Here is a 13,987-nt window from a genome sequence, read left to right as displayed (position 1 = left end):
TGACTGACTGGGAGACTAAGCTGAGAGACCACCTGATGTGCCTAAGATCACCCCAGGAGAGCTGCGATCTTCACTCGGTCTGCAGCTCCCCTTTCCAAGGAGCATCTCGCTCAGTCCCAGTAGGAAGATGCAGCACGGTGAGGTTCTCTGGAGGGTTCCCAGGCTATAATTGTAATGATGACAAAGTCGCCTGAATAGCATTGAGCAGAGCTTCCTGTTCTTTCTGCTTTGTCCTTCTGATCCCCAGAATGGGCTGTGGAGAAAAGCCCCAAGCCATGGCTCACACCCCCACCTAGGCCCTGGGTGTCACCACTGCACACAGACACAGGGAGGGAGCCGAAGCAAACCCAGGAAATCCCCCCCACCCAACACTACCTGGCTGGCCCTGCCTACCATGCCCATAATGCACTGCTTCACACCCAAGCTGCTGCGTGAGACAGACTGCTCCCATCACCAGGACAGCAGAGCCAGTAAGGAGGGCCAAGAGGTAGCCAGGGGGCCCCTGGGACTTGATACATCTATGCAGTTCTGAGTCTCAGGTTCACGCCAGTTGCCCTTGGAACTGATTTGGGTACAGCGCTATAGAGGAAGGCCCAGCAGCCCCTTCTTCCCTATCTGCTCCTTCACCGTGCTCCAGACAGCCTGGAGGGGGCCCAGATGCCTCCACAGGAAAGTTAATCATTATTGGCTGGCCCAGGGGATGAGTGCAGAGAATTGAGTTGGTCGGAGGCGGGAGACAGGAAGCGACTGCAGCCCTGTGAACGTGACGGAGCCTATGGGACGGATTCCCGTGCCCCACACAGGTCAGGCCCTTCTGGCCCCGAGCCCTAAACCTGAGTACACAAAAATGAGAACCACTGCTTACTGCGTGTAGAACACCCAGCCCGTCAAGTACCTCACATGCCCTCACATCCGCCTTTACAATAACCCTGAGGCACCATGTGTCTATTAACCAGAACTTAGGGATAAGAAAAGCAGATAGAAAGAGGGAAAGTGAAGCTCATGCACCTAGAAACTGAGCTAGGATTTGAACCTATTTCATTTTGTCTCCAAAGCTTGGTTTCTTTGTTCCTGTTTGGCTACACTTTCTTCACGAATTGTCTTTCTCAAGAACTCCTGCTCATCCTTCAAAACCCAGCCCTCCCTGAGTTTCTTCCCTTCTCAGTCAGAGTTACTCATTAGAATCCTAAATAAAGCTTTAGATTAATAGGTGCCGTATGACTGGGCCCAGGAATGCCCGCCTTTTGTTTTCCTGATTATCACTATTCCTTAAGCAACACACCCATCAAATAGTAGCAACGTGGCTGGCTCTAGAATCTTGTTTTTGTTTTTGTTTTTTAACTGCTAAAATATAAAGAACACACACCCTAACATTTTTTAAGTGTACACTTCAGTGGCATTAAAGTGCTTTTGCATTTTCATGCAGCCATCAATACCACCGTCTCTAGAATTTTTCATCCTCCCAAACTGAGATTCTGCACTTACCAAACAACAACCTCCCCCAGTCCTTCCTCCCCTCAGCCCTGGGTAGCCACTGTGCTACTTTTTCTCTCTAGGAATGTGACCCCTCTGGACACTTCGTGGGAGTGGAGGTGGACAATATTTGTCCTTTGTGTCTGGCTTCTTTCACTAAGCACAGTGTCTTCGAGGAGCATCACACTGCAGCATGTGTCAGGATGCCCTTCCTTTCTGGGGCTGAAGAACGTTCCATTGCACGTATATGCCACATCTTATTCAACCACTCATCCCTCGATGGACATCTGAGCTGTTTCCTCCTTCCGGCTGCTGTAATCGATGCTGCTGTGTCTGTGACCGTGCAAATATGAGTCTTTGCTTTCCAACCTTTTGGGTACGCATTCAAAAGCAATCAAGAATCTTAATCCCTGTGCTCTCCGCCCTTACACAATGTACAGTGCAACCAAGGCAAAGAGAGCCTCCCCTCTCCTGATCTATTACGGAGCCGGTCACAGGTCTGTTTCTCCCGCTCCATAAATCCCTGTGTCCGGCGTCACTGTTCCTCTTACTGCCGACTTCCATCGACAACTGCCTCCCTGGACATTCCCGCCTCTGTCTCATGCATTCTAACCTCCGCTTGTCCACACTAGGACCTTCAGTCCTCCCTCCCGGAAGTGAGGGCTTCTTGTCCCGATGCCCCGTCTCAGATCCTGCCGAAGTTGGAAGCAAACCCAGAGTCCTCCTAGCACTTGCTTCTCCCCTCACCCCCAGGCACCCACCCACCAGCAGAAACACTCACTCATACGAACCTCAGGTCGGTCCATGCGTCTCTTCCCTTCTCTGCATCTTCACCGCGTCCCACCCCTCAGACTAAACCAACACCGTCCCCGCCTGGACCTCTGCATCTGCCCTCCCGCTTCCCCCATTTCGTCCATCCACACTGCATCCTGACAGTTGGCTCTCAACACAGTTACACGGTCACCTCAGAACTTGCCCTCCTTATCCATTGTTTGTGGTATAAAGGCCAAAGCCTTTACCCTACCAGAAGGCCCCCACGATCGTGACCACCAGCCCCAGGAATGCAGCCCCTCGCTGTATCTGTGATACTGACGGCCCAAACAATGGTGTTTTAAATGACTGTTATCGAATACCCAAGGCCCTGACGTCAGAAAGGACCTTCGACTCTAGGCAAGTTCTACCACCACGCCACCCTGTCTGAACACCAGTCTCACCTAGGGGCCTGGTGCCGTACATACATATGCACACATGGACTTTCACAGGCACACATGATACCCCACACACGGGCACATGGAGCAGGCACACAGAGCAAAGCACGTCTCCCTGGTCCCACTCATCCCCAGGATGGACACGTGAAATCACCCACGTGAGTCACTTGCACATACTGTCACGAGTGATCTCAAGCCCATAGCCATAGTCACGTTCACAATGATACTAGCACACACGCGGCCACGCCCAGAACATATAGCACCGCTCACACTGTCTGATACTCACGGACACAGCCACACGCACGCAGGAGGGCACACCTCACCCAGTAACTCCCCTGTATCCACAGACACAGGCACCAGACCCAGGCCAGCAGCCTGAGTAACACCTAGAGGGGTTTTCCAGGAGCCTCCAGACCAAGACAATCCTTCTCAGCCCTTGGATGCAGACCTCTTCCCGGGGGCTCCAGAAGCTTTCTGCACCCCCTCCCAGCATATTCCGCCTCCTCCCTTGGATATCTGTCCCCAGCCCAGTTAATCCCAGCTCCAGGGTGGAAGACTCAAGGCTGGGGCGGGCGAGAAAGACACCACCCAGGACGGATACGACCCACTCAGCAGAACTGTTTACTACTACACAGGCACTGGTAATTATTGTTTTTTTATACATTTCCATCCAAAATTACTCATTCTGATTCTTGGGAAGAATTCAAATGAGAAAGTCCCAAGAACAATGAAAGCGGCTGGATAATGAGGCGCCATTGTCATTTCTCTGGTTGTGAGCACTTCTCACCCTGGGAAGCAGGAGTATAATCACACGCAGGGGCCTGGTGCTGCTGTGGGGGTGGAGGTACTGAAACAACGGAGATCAGGAAAAACAAGGTGCATTAAAGAGTGCATGTGTGTGCGTGTGTGTGCATAAGAGAGGATTTCTTGCTCTGTGTGTGTGTCTCTAAGCATGTGTGTTTCAGGCATCTTCAATCCAGCACATTAATCCACATTTCCAGCATAGTAGAAACATCCTGAATTTGAGAGGTCATTAGAGATGGGTTTGGACTGCAGGGCTTCCGTTCACAGGCTGTATGGCCTTGGGCAACCTAAACAACTTCTCTGAGCCTCAGATCCCCAGGCCGTCAAAGGCCTGTTGTAATTGTACAGAAAGCTCAGTCCTGTTAACGTCATTTAGTGAGCACCTAGTATATGCTGGGCGCTAGGTATCTGTGGGTGCCCTCCTGCCCTGAGGCCACACATTTCAGGAGACTTGAGATGGGGGTGGGTAGGAGAGACAGACACTACACTGAGGCTCCGACAGCCTCCATAGTCACATCAGGGCCCGAGCTATGGCAGCCTGCCTTTGCCAGCCTCCTGATGATCCTGCCTGCACCAGCGCCAAAGCTCAAGGTAAGCCCTGGAGCCTCAGCCATCCGCACCAGCTTTGCTGGCTAGAGGCAGCTTCGTCAGCTCAGGGGCATCCCTGGCTAACAATGGCGTTAATTTTTCATTTGTTTGTTTGATATTGTTCAGTGAATGAGGAATGTTGGAACAACATCTGGAGCTGCCCCAGGCTGAGGAACGCAGAACGCAGTGGCAGTGATGACAGCTCAGAATACAGCACTCTTACTGTGTGCACATCCACACTTGCATGAGCATACACAGCCTTGGCACCCATACACACGTGTGCATGCATGTGCACACGTGCACACATACCTCTCCTGGCACATATGTAAACACCAAGCCTATACATGTGCGTGCCCTGTGCGTCACACATGAACCTAGACTCATATAGGTATGAGTGTGCCCGCGTGTGTACACACTTGCATATCCATGTGTAACTATGGCCATGTCACCAAGACCAGGCTAAGGGCTTCTAATTCTGGGCAAGAGCTCAACCCCAGTGAGGCCCCTGTAAGTCCTGTCCTTTGCACCCAGGTCCAGACCAGGGAAGCCAGGCCTGACTCACAGCCTGGAGTGGGGCCTCCTTCCTGGGACACAGGTTCCACTGCTCCCCACCTGCACCTTCCTGGGGTCTGGCCCTGCCGAAGTGTCCTTTCAAGGCCCGTCCCTCTCCTAGAAGCTGAGTGAACAGTCCTCTCCCTGAATGAACCTGCTGGAGGCCAGCAACACAAGAGCAGTCCCTGCCTCCCTAAGCGACATTTTCCACAATTGTAATATGAGAGACCAACCAGAGAGCAACACCTGAGGGCCCAGCTGGTGTGAGGACTCCCTGCCACCACAGCCCAGCTGGCCTTGGGGACCCAGGCTGCATCTGCATAGGGAAATGTGTGTGTGCATGCGTGTGCGTGTGCCCTGAATATGTGTCCGTACCTGTCTGCACCCATGCTTGTGTCACACACCTGTGCTGCCATGTCTGCCTCTGCACATCCGTGAGTGCGTATCTGTGTGCATGTGTCAAGTCTGGCTGACAGCGTGTGTCTGTTACCTGATTTGTGTGGATGCCTCTGTGCACGTGTCTGTGCGTGTTTCTGGGTCAGTGGATGTCCTCGTGTCTCTGGGTCCTGTTATACGTTTGTGTGAACCTGAAAAGCTGTGCATGATGGCGTATATCTGCATTAGTGTCTGTGCCTTTGCATTCAGAGTATGTGTCTGTGTAGTGCAGCCCCACAGGTAGCAGGCGTGGGGCAGGGGGCTGTCTGGGGGCAGCAGCTCAAGGCCTGGGGCCTACAGGCAAAGAGTAAAGCTTCATGCCTGTCTTCAGTGTGCTCTTGCATTTCTGTGAGGCTCCTCACCTCTGACTGCGTGTCTCTGCGCAGAGGGGTGTGTCGTTGATGAACTTTAGGTCTTTCTCTCATTCATTCTGTCGCTACCTGTGTGTCCATGTCTCACACAGAAATGCAGCGCGCAGATGAATGACCTCTTCATCGTCCTCACACCTCTGTGACGTTCTGTCACCCACATTTTACTGAGACTCCGTTACTCCCTCTTGCCCTCTCTGTGTTCTTTGTCGTCTGTCCCTCCCAGGATGGAGGGGCAGGAGCCCCATCCTAACTGCTATGTGAGAGGTTTGTGGTTTGCTAGAAACAGAGGCCAGTGGACAAGCATAGAATCCTTTGAAGCAGGTGCTCCAAGAATGTAGGGGTGTTTTGTGGATCCCAAGGGCAAGATCAGAGACCAACCTCCAAAGCATCATCGAGTAGATGAAAGCCAGGAGCCTTCTCTCTCTGTCTTGTTCTCCAAACCTCCACTTCCTGATCCATCAGCTTTGCACACCTGGCTCACCAAAAACAGTTTCCCCACCACTCCCAAGTGTGCAGAGCCTCTGTTCAAAGACCAGCTCCGGCTGACCAATGCCAAGGAATCCCACAACTTTGTGAGAAATTCCCAGTGGCCAAGCTTGAGTCCATTGCCACTGCAGACTGGGCTAGGCACAGAGTCACACAGAAACACGGCTGCTGGGGCCCAGCCCTTCAGGACTCCTGGCAGCTCTGAGACAAGTGGACCTGAAGGAAATAGCTCCAGGTCACCTGGTGAGTGAGGCACCCAAGGCCAGTCAGGTGAGGGGTCCGGCGGGCACATGGGTGTGCACATTGGTAACTCATGAATTGGGTTCCCATCACAGCCGCACTGGTCCATCTCAGAGTGCTCAGAATGCTATGATGTTGGACCAGGGGGTCCCGTGCACTGAGGATGGGCAATGTGCACACGATGAGTCTGGCCACCCAGAGCTCTCCATTACCTATTGCACTTGTACCCTCTGCAGCCTAGTGGCACCTCGGACCCTCTCTTGCCCTCCTCACTGTTATGAAGCCCTCTTGCTTCATTCAGTCCCCAGCCCTGCTGCCTGAGAGAGCCCACGGATGAGGAAGGGACCACAGGCTCTGGACTCCTAGGAGCTCAGTGCCCCCAGGTAGGGCATCCTGCTAGTAAGATCTAGAACTCCTAGCCAAGGTGGGAACAAGAAGAGCTTCCTGCCCTCAGAGGCCCTGTCACTGACTGTTCTTCCCTCGGCTGGAAGCAGGATACTAAGAGATTCCGGGTGCTGCTCATGGTCAGGGCACAAGCACGTCAGTCCAGGCAGGAAGAGCAAGCCAGCCAATAGCTCCCTTTCGATGTGTCCTCGAGTGCGCTCTGTGCAAAGCATGAGTTTCTCCAGCCTCAGCTTAAGAACTGGGTTTACTGGTTTGCTGAGAATCCTACTGGCAGCTGATAATAATCATTATAGCTGACATTTAATGAGCACTTGCTAAGTGTCAGGCACTGTGCTGAGCACTCTACAAATATTCTCTTATTGAATCTTCACAGCTTCCCTGAAAGGTAGGTCTTGCGATCCCCATCGAGGGAACAATAAATGAATACTCAAAGGTTAGGTGACTTGCCCAAGGATCCCCCCAGCTAATAAGTGGCAGAGCCAGGATTCAAGGAGAAAATCTGGTCAATTTCAAAGGCGAAACTCCACACCTTTGCACCCTGTCCTTACTACCAGGACACGCATGTGTAGCTGGGATAACAGTCAAGAGACTAAATGACGCTAACTGGCCTGCCCTCTGTTGCCAGCAGCTGACAACTACAGGTGCAGAAAAGACAAAAGCCAACCAAGCCCTGCAAGAACAACACCAGCAACAAAAGACCTTCAGAATCTGGCCTCGTTTGCTCAATAATTCTGCACCATCTTGTTACTTCTTTCTTGTCTCGTGTTCCCAGCTAAATTTTCGAAGCCCAGGGAGGGCAGGACCCGTGTCCTCTCTCACCTGTGTTCCCCAGGACTGCACAAAGTAAGAACAAATTTCAAGTAGCACACAGTTCCTCCACGGTTGTCTATTGGATGGTTGGGTGGGTGACGGATTGGTGTTTGCTTGAATCACTGGTTGGTTATTTGGGTGGCCGAAAATCCATTAGTCAATGTTGGCTAGCTAGGTGGATGGTGTCGGAGTATAAGGTGGAGCAGGGGTCTCTCTGAGCGGCCAGCCTACCATCTGAATCCCAGTGAGGGTTCTCCTGGGTTTCAAGCAAAACTCTCCCTAGGAGGGGACACGGGACATTCAAATACTTCCCCCTTCCCTTCCTCTCTCTGCTATTGCACGAAGCCCAGGCCTGCCAGGAGAAGCAGGGGAGCGTTCTTTCTTTCCATTATCTGCACAAAAGGCCCATTGAGGAGGACTCAGGCTCTGGGGGGACACTGAGCAGCTCCACATCGTCCCCCAGGAAGCACAGAGGTCTCACTGTGGGCCCTGGGGTGGGTCCTAAAGGCCGGGATGCTGCAGTGTAGAGAGCAGTGAGCCCAGCACTCCAGAGCAGCTCGCCTCATCCTGCCTGGGAAAAAGGTCATGTGCTCCGATATGAGTAATTAATTTTCTCCGAGCCGCGCTGAAAAGGTTAACCTGATTTATGGGACGCAATTGAGTGTAGAATGGGTTGTGTATCTTGTAAAAGGCCCACTCCAGTGTCTGAGTCTATAGACTCACCTGCGGCCGGGCATCAGCAGGAGGTTGGCCCTCCCTTCATCCCTTTAGAAGGAACCCACGTGAAAACACTAAAGAAAGGCCAGGTAGTCATTGGAGCAGGCAGAGGAGGGTGTCCTGCTCAGCAGCAACTTGAGTTCATCTTGATACAACCCAGGGTTCAGGAAGAAAAGCCCTACCCTGAGCTTGAGTTCCAAGTTCAAGTCTCCTCCATAGACTCTGTCCTTAGTGCCCTGCCGTGCAGTTTCCCATCTCTAAAGTAGAACACAGAACCCTTGCCTTCTCATCCCTTGTCAGTTGTGTGAGTTACCTAATCCCTCTATACCTCAGTTTCCTCATCTATAAAGTGGAAAAAATAATACCTACCTCCTAAGATTGTTGTAAGGATTACATGAATTGATATTTGTAAAGAATTAGAACAGTGTTTGGGTCACAGTGATGTGCATAGAGTTTTTAAAATAAATTAATGAACTTTGGGAGTCCTCAAGGGGTGTCAAGCAGGATCAGGACCTGGCCAGCATTGTTACCTGAGGCTTAGCTCCTAACTGATAAGGGCACCGATGCTCCTAGGAAGCTGTGGTTCCAAGGACAGACTGAACTATGTCAGAAAAATAAAAAGAGAGAGCGCAGATGGAGAATGCGGAATGCCGTGACCAGCAGTGCTTACTTCACCAAGTCTGCTTTCCCTCCCCCAAGGGTCAAGGGCTGCCCCCAGCAGGCAGCCAGGAGTCTGGGTGTCCATCAAGCCCGCAGATGCTAGTCTAGCACCACCTAGTGGAAAGATGCAGTTGGCGTGTGGGCAGCTTGGGGGAGACCCCTCCTGGGGAAAGGAGGAAGGGGACGCTTCTGGGACTTAATCCTCATGGCACCTGGGCAAGAAGCGGGTACGCTCTCCTCCAGAAACAGCCCCCACTGACACCCAAGTGTGACCTCACAATGTCCGTGGGTCAGGAGTGCCAAACCAGCCTACCCGGTCCTTGGCATAGGGCCTCACGAGGCTGCAGTGAGGGGTTGGCCAGAACTGGGGTCCCATCTGAGGCTTGGGGTCATCTGTCAAGCTCATATGGTTGTTGCAACCTGTGTCTCCCGGCAGCTGTAGAATTCACAGCCACAAACTTTAAAGCCAAAACAAGCTCTCTGACCTTCAGACCCTCTTTGAAGGGCTCACCTGATTAGGTCAGGCCTTTTTGATTAATTCAGTCAATGGATTGGGAAACCTACTTGCCCCTAAAAAAATCCCTTCACCTTTGCCAGAAATCATAACCCAATAACAGGAGTGACAATGCCATCATAGTCACAGGCCCCACCCACATTTAAAGGGAGATTATTCAGGACATGTACACCATGGTGTGGGACTTTTGGTGACCGTCTTAGATTTCTGCCTAACATGTTGTTCGGTTCTATACATATGTGTGTTAGATGCAGGATGTGTGTGTGTGTGTGTGTCTGTCTGTCTGTCTGTCTGTGTCTGTGCTCTGCCTAACATGTTGTTCGGTTCTATACATATGTGTGTTAGATGCAGGATGTGTGTGTGTGTGTCTGTCTGTCTGTCTGTCTGTCTGTCTGTGTCTGTGTCTGTGTGACCCTGAGTGTACTTTCTATGGGCTGCTTTCTTCCTAGTGGAATTGCAGATTCATAAAATAAAGATCTGGAGCTCCCAGAAGTCCAGAATTTCTTCCTCTGTCAGAATGAGGACTTCTCAGCATGAGCATTTCAGTTATCCTACCTCATGAGGAGCTGCCCATGATGGGGTCGGTATTCGCCATGCAGTGTCTGGTTTGCCTCTGAGAGATGAAGCATTATCACCATCCCTGGCTCAGAAGTACAGGCATGCACACACACGCACACACACACGCACACATGCAGCTGTAACTCACTGTGAGGTGGGATCAGTATGTCTCGAGCCAGATTTCACTTCTGTTCCTTGAGCTAAACCACCCCTGCACAGCCCCTTCTCAGCCTTCCATGAGATTACAAAGTCACACCTCTTCCCAAAAGGAGGTCAGAAGGCTGGAACATCTCTACCCTCTTTCAAGCTGGGGTCCTATTTGGGTCCCAAATGGCTTTGCAATCAGGCAATGTGTTTACTGGCCTTCTCCCAACATTATCCAAAGGGGACGTGAGCCTGAAGCAGCTGAGGCCAACATGAACTGTGGTTGGAAAGTTATCCACGGCCAAACAAGTTTGCAGAACCCTGCCTGCTCCCGCCCCCTATGGAAATTTTGTGTACACATTGGCACAGCAAAGACTCTAGAAGGACTGTAAGAAGGTAGGGCAGGAACAGCCTTCAGCACAGACAAGAAGGAAAATAGGTGCTCAACGTTAGTACCTGCAGGCTGGCTGTCGGGGAGCATTTGGCTTATCGAGTCCCTTCCAACCAACATCTCTGCCTGAAGGGACAGTGGAGGTGAGCTAGTTCCTGCCTTGAGGCCCCAGAGCAGAAGCTGACCACCCCAGCTCCTCGGGAGACAGGAGAAGGAAGAATAAGGTGGCAAGGCTGAACCATGAGGTACTTAGGGCTAATTTGATGCATGCAGAGAATAAATCTAGGGGTGGAGCTGTGAGGAAGAGTGGGGGCACACAGGGGTGGGGGTAAGGAAGGCAGGAACACATCTGTGCATCTCTGTCATCTTGCATTGCATATTTACTTCTGCTGATGAGATTTTGTCATGCTCGATGACAGTTCATAGACAGCTGTTCCCAGATTGTGTGCATTACAATGCTCTCATTTACAGTCACCCTAGGCCTGACACTGGCCCCAAAAGATGCTGCTGCCCAGCGTGAGCATGGAGGCTTCTCCTGAGGTCATCAAGGGGCCTTGTTTCTGGTTACAGTGGTCTCTGCACAACCCAGGAGGCAGCACTTAAGAGAACCCTTCCGGGGGTCTATGGGGAGATCCTGGAGGGCACCAAACATCATGTCTGGGCCATGCGTGGGGGCAAAGGAGCAATGATCTGCAGGGGCAGCCGCTCGGCAGTCATAAACGAGCCCACACTGCTCCTCACCTTTCCCTCGTTTCTCCTTCCTTCCTCCCAACCACTCCCCAGTGAACGGCCACCAACTGTACAAGGAGCCTCCCCTGGTAGGGAGTGGGCCAGCTGGCCCAGGAAGTGATGCAGGTCCCCAAGCACCAGGCAACACCCAGAAATACCCACTTCATACAGCCTGATCCCAGCTGTAGGCTCTGAAAGAGGGGATGGGCCACCCTGCACTACCAGCCCTCGTGGCCATTATGCCTCTTCAGGTTACATGTGTACGTGTGTTTACACACTTGCACAAATGTGTGTGAGTGTGTGTGCGTGTGTGCGCGTCTGCATTCTTGCTGAGTTGCCTCTGTGCACCCTCGTGTGATTTTGATGCTGTCACTGAGTCTGTGCAGGCCCTCAAGGAGGGAGTCTTTGTTCCCAATGACTGCGTGTCCCTGTATCTGTCTGTGTGCGTCATTCTGTCTGTTTTGATCTATGTCTGGTTGTTTCCCTCTCCCTGCCTCTACCTGTTTCCCTGGCTGTGTCTCTCTGTCTCTCTAGGTTTCTGGGCTGCTGTTTACCTTTGGCGCATAATGAGAAGCCCCCACCTCTGTCTCTGTGGTCTGTATGCTTTGTAACTGGGCTTCAGGCTACTCCAGAAGCTCCTTGTCCCCAAGCCCTCCTTGCCAATCTTCAACCACCCACTCAACTCCTTTCCTTTTCCAATGACCCTACGACAAAAGACACAGGGCGAGTGATTTTACCATTGTAAGGATGGGCACAATGAGGCCCCCAGAGTACATCAGTGCCAGGCTTGTGAGCTGGGCTGGGAGATTGATCCATCCCCATCGATGGGAACCCTAGGACCCAAGGCTCTGGGCAGGTGTGAATCTGGGCCACAGAGTGTTCCTCTCGCCTCCCTCCCAGGGCATGAGACCACCAGGGATGTAGGGGCACCAAGCCCCATGAAGTGCTAGACAAGTAACCCCCAGACTGGGAATGCAGCAAGTGTTATAGCACAGCTCTATATGAAGCAAGCCACACACTCACTCAGCCCTGGCTCAGGTTGTATACCCTGCTCTTCACTGCATTAACTACATGGTTGCATGACCACATCAGCCTAAACCCAGCAGCAGCAAAGAACATACATCCAGTGTCTCACCGTGTCTGCGGGTCAGGAGTCTCAATGATGTAGCAATTGGGATGTCAGCCAGCTACGGGCTCTCCTCTGAGGTTGCCTGGGGAAAGATCCACTCCGAAGCTCGCAGAGCAGTCAAGTTCAGTGCCTTGAGGCTGTGGGACTGAGCGCTGTGATTTCTTGTTGGCTGGAAGCTGGAAGGTACCCTCACCTCTGCCACGTGGTGAGCCTCACTCCATCAAAACTAGTGAGGAAGAGGATCCTGAGAAGACAGGCATGGCCACGTTATGCAGCAGGGACATCCTATCACTGCTGTCATTTTCTATGGCTTAGGAGCAAGTCACAGGTCCAGCCATACTCAAGAGGAAAGGATTGTGCAAGGGCGCGAACACTACTGTGTTCCCCAAGATTGTGGAGTCATGTCACTAAATGTCTGCCGCACTCAACCCCACGGGAACCTGTGAGGTTCATAATACCACTCCCATTTTGCAGGAAGGAAGACTGGTTCCTCACAACATTCAGGACATTGTCCAAGGACAAGTAGAAAAGAGACAGGTCTTGGACTTGACCCCTGCTCTGTTGGCTTCTATAACCTGAGTTTCTGTCTTCATAGGACAGTACCACAAAGGGAAAGCTTACGAGCTCCAGCCCACCCCTTGGCTGGAATTGGATGATATCCTCAGCCTGCCCTGGACACTGATTTTTGAGGTTTTAAGCAATAAGAGACCTAATCAGGCACCCAGGCCTTTGGCCACTGATCTGACCCTGGTACCAAACTGGAAGAGCACAGGGTACAGAGGATGCCCAGAGCGTGGGGCAGGGGCTGCCAAGGCCTCAAGGTGCAGGACATTTCACCCCATACCCAGGCTGGCATCTTGGCCATAAGCCCCCGTTAACCTTGCTGATGTGAGCTCTCCTGGCCAGCTCTTTCCAGGGAAGAGATTATGAGTCTGTCCCTTGGCTGCTGGATCTCACGGAAGACCTGATCCTTTCCTGTGGTGGCTGTGAACACATTTGGGAAAGGTTACCTTGTAGGAATTGAGAAGTTCACCCCTACTGAGCACTGATTCTGTGACCTGATACACATTAGCTTATTTCTTGACATCCCTATAAGGTAGGTAATACTATTCCCAGGCTATGTGGTAGAAAACAGAAACACAGAGTAATAAACCTGCACAAAGTCCTATAGCTAATAAGAACCAGTGTGCAGCCCAGCTCTGCCTCTCATGTCCATCTTGGGCTCTCCCTGTCGGCTCAGGGCTTACTGAGGACAGGGTGGGATGCTGCTGTGTCTTCGGGATCCTCCCAATATCCACCCTCCCATGCACTCTCTTATACGACTGGCCTTGGGAATCCCCCGTTGTCCTCCTGTCACCTGCTCGTTTCCCTACTTGGTTCCTCACTCCAGCTGAGCTCTCTTTCCCTAGGCTCTGAACTTTACCTGCTCAGACTTTCATGCCCTTGGAGGCCTACAGCACCACTTGGCCACGGACCTGGTAACTTTGTACCCAGCTTTAGCCTCTGGCCCCTTACCCTGTCTGTTCCCACCATGGGCAGCGCACCTGGTTCGCACAAGGTCTACCTGGACCGTCCCTCGCAGCCTCTCCTGTGGATCCAGCTCCCTCCTTCACTTCCTCAACCCATCCTGTGGACCTCATACAACCCCGTGTCTACACCCTACTGCTGATTGCCTTTGCAAGAGCCCTCACCATACTGTTCCACCATCCATCACCACCGTCACGCTACAGTTACAGCACCTTCATCACCTCTCACATCACCACCGACAAAGTT

Source organism: Fukomys damarensis, unplaced genomic scaffold (assembly GCF_012274545.1).
Source record: "Fukomys damarensis isolate Sample0158 unplaced genomic scaffold, DMR_v1.0_HiC HiC_scaffold_23, whole genome shotgun sequence".
NCBI classification, from domain to species: Eukaryota; Metazoa; Chordata; class Mammalia; order Rodentia; family Bathyergidae; genus Fukomys; species Fukomys damarensis.
The sequence above is the reverse complement of the archived record's forward strand: the minus strand, read 5'-3'. Positions refer to the sequence as shown.